At 41.5% G+C, this 5,466-nt stretch overlaps 1 non-coding gene across 1 annotated transcript; it reads left to right on the top strand.

Annotated features, from left to right (window-relative positions):
• The first annotated feature begins 4,640 nt into the window (after positions 1-4,640).
• LOC148561166 (small nucleolar RNA R71) lies at positions 4,641-4,748 on the top strand. The gene has a single exon (XR_015887591.1). It is a non-coding gene; the product is annotated as a small nucleolar RNA R71 (small nucleolar RNA).
• Positions 4,749-5,466: the final 718 nt, after the last annotated feature.

Here is a 5,466-nt window from a genome sequence, read left to right as displayed (position 1 = left end):
CTTGGCCGTGGCCCTAAGCACTTTGTTTTCCAGTATTACCACCGGATACATAAATGCCACAGACACATAATTGGGTGAACCTTTTCAGATTGTGACTCAGCTTTGCTAAAGTCCCCAATTAGAGGTGTCCAGGGTTCTTAAGAACACTCTTTTTTTGCTTTGGACCTTGATTTTAACCGCTCAGTCTCAAGTTTTCACTTGACACCTACACGCCACAAGCACATGGTTAGGGACAGCTTGGTTTAGCCGCTTAGACCAGGATTTTATTCCTTTAGGCCCTCCTATCCACTGATGCTCAAAGCCTTGGATCCTTTTTATTTACCCTTGCCTTTTGGTTTTAAGGGCTATTAGCTTTTTGCTCTTGCCTTTTGGTTTAAAGAGCTTTTGGCTTTTTCTGCTTGCTTTTTCTTTTTTTTTTCTCTTTTTTTTCGCTATTTTTCTTTTTTTTTTTTTCGCAAGTTCTTGTATTCACTGCTTTTTCTTGCTTCAAGAATCATTTTTATGATTTTTCAGATTATCAAATAACATTTCTCCTGTTCATCATTCTTTTAAGAGCTAACATATTTAACATTCATAAACAACAAATTCAAAAGACATATGCACTGTTCAAGCATTCATTTAGAAAACAAAAAGTATTGTCACCACATCAAAATAATTAAATTAGTTTCAAGGATGAATTCGAAACCATGTACTTCTTGTTCTTTTGTAATTAAAACATTTTTCATTCAAGAGAGGTGATGGATTCATATTCATAACTTTATGGCATAGACACTTAGACACTAATGATCATGTAGTAAAGGCACAAACATAAATAACACATAAGGCTCAAAAACCGAAAAACAAAAAATAAATAGACAAGGAGATTAAGGAATGAGTCCACCTTAGTGGGGGTGGCGTCTTCCTCTCCTTGAAGGACCAATGGTGCTTTTGAGCTCCTCTATGTCTCTTCCTTGTCTTTATTGCTCCTCCCTCATAGCTCTTTGATCTTCTCTAATTTCATGGAGGATGATGAAGTGCTCTTGGTGCTCCACCCTTAGTTGTCCCATGTTGGAACTTAATTCTCCTGTGGAGGAAAGTGCATCCCCTGAGGCATCTCAGGAATTTCATGGTGAGGAATTTCCTCATGCTCATGTTGAGGTCCATGATCTCTTATTTGCTCCATCCTTTTCTTAGTGATGGGCTTGTCCTCTTCAATGAGGATGTCTCCCTCTATGTCAATTCCAGCCGAATTGCAGAGGTGGCAAATGAGGTGAGGAAAGGCTAACCTTGCCCAAGTGGAGGACTTGTCAGCCACCTTGTAGAGTTTTTGAGGTATAATCTCATGAACTTCCACCTCTTCCCCAATCATGATACTATGGATCATGATGGCCCGGTCTATAGTAACTTCAGACCGGTTACTAGTAGGAATAATTGAGCGTTTGAATTAACTCTAGCCATCCCCTAGCCACTAGTTTGAAGTCATGCCTTCTTAATTGAACCGGCTTGCCTCTTGAGTCAATTTTCCATTGAGCTCCTTCCTCACATATGTCTATGAGGACTTGGTCCAAACTTTGATCAAAGTTGACCCTTCTTGTGTAGGGGCGTGCGTTCTCTTCCATCATTGGCATGTTGAACGCCAGCCTTACATTTTCCAGACGGAAATCTAAGTATTTCCCCCGAACCATGGTAAGCCAATGCTTTGGATTCAGGTTCACACTTTGATCATGGTTCCTAGTGATCCATGCATTTGCATAGAACTCTTAAACCATTAGGATCCTGACTTGTTGAATGGGGTTGGTGAGAACTTTCCAACCTCTTCTTTGGATTTCAAGTCGGATCTCCGGATACTCATTCTTCTTGAGCTTGAAAGGAACCTCAGGGATCACTTTCTTCTTGGCCACAACTTCATAGAAGTAGTCTTGATGGACCTTTGAGATGAATCTCTCCATCTCTCATGACTCAGAGGTGGAAGCAATTGCCTTCCCTTTCCTCTTTCTAGAGGTTTCTCTGGTCTTAGGTGCCATAAATAGTTATGGAAAAATAAAAAGCTATGCTTTTACCACACCAAACTTAAAATGTTTGCTCATCTCCGAGCAAAAAAAGAAAGAAAGAAGTAGAAGAAGAAGAAAAATGGAGGAGAGGGAGAGAGAGGGTTTCAGCCAAGGGGAAGAAGAGAGGGTTTTGTTGTGTGAAAATGAAGAGGGAATGAGGGGTTTATATAGGAGTGGGGAGGGGTTTAGGGTTCGGCCATTTAGGGTTGGGTTTGGGAGGGAAATTATTTTGAATTTAAAGGTAGGTGGGGTTTTTTGGGGAAGAAAGGATGTATGTGATTGGTGAAGAGGTGATGGAGAAGAGTGATTGAGTTGATTGGTGAGGGGTATTTGGGGAAGAGAGTTATGGAAAGGTGTGAAAAGGAGAGAAGAAGTAGGTGGGGATCCTGTGGGGTCCACAGATCCTGAGGTGTTTGAGGATTTTTCATCCCTGCACCTTTTAGACGTGTAAAACGCCCCATATATGCAATCCTGGCGTTTAACGCCAGACTGCAGCATGTTTCTGTTATTAAACGCCACTTCCTTGCTTGTTTTGGGCATTCAACGCCAGTCCATAGCATGTTTCGGGCGTTGAACGCCAGTATGGTGCATGTTTCTGGCGTTAAACGCCAGTCTGGTGCTTGTTTCTGGCGTTTAACGCCAACTTTCCTCTGGGTGCAATCCTGGCATTTAAACGCCAGACTGCTGCTTGTTTCTGGTGTTTAACGCCAGTTTCATGCTCTGTTCTGGCGTTAAACGCCAGCCAGATGCTCCTTACTGGCATTTAAACGCCAGTAAGCCCTTCCTCCAGGGTGTGCTGTTTTCAATGCTGTTTTTCATTCTGTTTTCGAATTTTTTTAGTAGTTTTTGTGGCTCCACATGATCATCAACCTAATAAAACATGAAATAACAAAGAGAAAATAAAAATGATTAAATAACATTGTGTTGCCTCCCAACAAGCGCTTCTTTAATGTCAATAGCTTGACAGTGAGCTCCCATGGAGCCTCACAGATAATCAGAGCAAGGTTGGGACCTCCCAACACCAAACTTAGAGTTTGACTGTGGGGTCTTTGGTTGACTTTGCAGTGAGAGAAGCTTTTCATGCTTCCTCTCCATGGTTACAGAAGGAGATCCTTGAGTTTTAAACACAAGGTTGTCCTCATTCAGTTGAAGGACCAACTCTCCTCTGTCCACATCAATTACAGCTCTTGCTGTGGCTAGGAAGGGTCTTCCAAGGATGATGGATTCATCCTCATCCTTCCCAGTGTCTAGGATTATAAAATCAGCAGGGATGTAAAGGCCTTCAACCTTTACTAACACGTCCTCTACTAGTCCATAAGCCTGTTTTCTTGAGTTGTCTGCCATCTCTAATGAGATTCTGGCAGCTTGCACCTCAAAGATTCCCAGTTTCTCCATTACAGAGAGTGGCATGAGGTTTATCCCTGATCCAAGGTCACATAGAGCCTTCTCAAAGGTCATGGTGCCTATGGTACAAGGTATTAAGAACTTTCCAGGATCCTGTTTCTTCTGAGGCAATCTCAGTTGATCCAGATCATTTAGTTCATTGATGAGCAAGGGAGGTTCATCTTCCCAAGTCTCATTACCAAATAATTTGGCATTCAGCTTCATGATTGCACCAAGGTACTTGGCAACTTGCTCTTCAGTAATGTCTTCATTCTCTTCAGAAGAAGAATATTCATCAGAGCTCATGAATGGCATAAGGAGGTTTAATGGAATCTCTATGGTCTTCAGATGAGCCTCAGAGTCCTTTGGTTTCTCAGAGGAAAACTCCTTATTGATCTCTGGACGTCCCAGGAGGTCTTCCTCACTGGGATTCACGTCCTCTCCCTCCCTTGCAGGTTCGGCCATGATGATCAATTCAATGGCCTTGCACTCTCCTTTTGGGTTTTCTTCTGTATTGCTTGGGAGAGTACTAGGAGGGGTTTCAATGATCCTTTTACTCAGCTGGCCCACTTGTGCTTCCAGATTTCTAATGGAGGACCTTGTTTCATTCATGAAACTTGGAGTGGCCTTAGATAGATCAGAGACTATGTTTGCCAAGCTAGATGGGGTCTGCTCAGAACTCTCTGTCTTTTGCTGAGTGGATGATGGAAAAGGCTTGCTATTGCTAAACCTGTTTCTTCCACCATTATTAAAGCCTTATTGAGGCTTTTGTTGATCCTTCCATGAGAGTTTTGGGTGATTTCTCCATGAGGAATTATAGGTGTTTCCATAGGGTTCATCCATGTAATTCACCTCTGCTATTGCAGGGTTCTCAGGATCATAAGCTTCTTCCTCAGAAGATGCCTCTTGAGTACTGTTGGATGCAGCTTGCATTCCATTCAGACTCTGAGAAATCATATTGACTTGCTGAGTCAATATTTTGTTCTGAGCCAATATGGCATTCAGAGTATCAATTTCAAGAACTCTCTTCTTCTGAGGCGTCCCATTATTCACAGGATTCCTTTCAGAAGTGTACATGAACTGGTTATTTGCAACCATGTCAATGAGTTCTTGAGCTTCTGCAGGCGTTTTCTTTAGGTGAATGGATCCACCTGCAGAATGGTCCAATGACATCTTTGATATTTCAGATAGACCATCATAGAATATATCCAGAATGGTCCATTCTGAAAGCATGTCAGAAGGACACTTTTTGGTCAGTTGCTTATATCTCTCCCAAGCTTCATAGAGGGATTCACCTTCTTTCTGTCTGAAGGTTTGAACATCCACTCTAAGCTTACTAAGCTTTTGAGGAGGAAAGAACTTGGCTAAGAAAGCCGTGACCAGCTTACCCAAGAGTTCAGGCTATCTTTAGGTTGAGAGTCCAACCATACTCTAGCTCTGTCTCTTACAGCAAACGGGAAAAGCATAAGCCTGTAGACCTCGGGATCAACCCCATTGGTCTTAACAGTATCACAGATCTGCAAGAATTCAGTTAAGAACTGAAAAGGATCTTCGGATGGAAGTCCAGAAAACTTGCAGTTCTATTGCATCAGAGAAACTTATTGAGGTTTCAGCTCAAAATTGTTTGCTCCAATGGCAGGAATTGAGATGTTTCTTCCATGGAAATTGGAATTTGGTGCAGTAAAGTCACCAAGCATCTTTCTTGCATTGTTATTATTTTCGGCCATGTTTTCTTCTTTTTCAAAAATTTCTGTCAGATTTTCTCCAGAGAGTTGTGCTTTGGCTTCCCTTAGCTTCCTCTTCAGAGTCCTTTCAGGTTTAGGATTAGCTTCAACAAGAATGTTCTTATCCTTGTTCCTGCTCATTTGAAAAAGAAGAAAACAGAAAAGAAAATATGGAATCCTCTATGTCACAGTATAGAGATTCTTGTATGTGAGTATAAGAATAGAAGAATAGAAGAAGAGAAATTTGAACACCAAAAGGAAGAGAGGGTTTGAATTTTGAGATGAAGAGAAGTGTTAGTAAATAAATAAATAATTAGAAGGAGATGAGA

The sequence above is a fragment of the Arachis ipaensis genome, chromosome B6 (assembly GCF_059453495.1).
Source record: "Arachis ipaensis isolate K30076 ecotype BB chromosome B6, ASM5945349v1, whole genome shotgun sequence".
Taxonomy (NCBI): domain Eukaryota; kingdom Viridiplantae; phylum Streptophyta; class Magnoliopsida; order Fabales; family Fabaceae; genus Arachis; species Arachis ipaensis.
The sequence above is the reverse complement of the archived record's forward strand: the minus strand, read 5'-3'. Positions and strand labels throughout refer to the sequence as shown.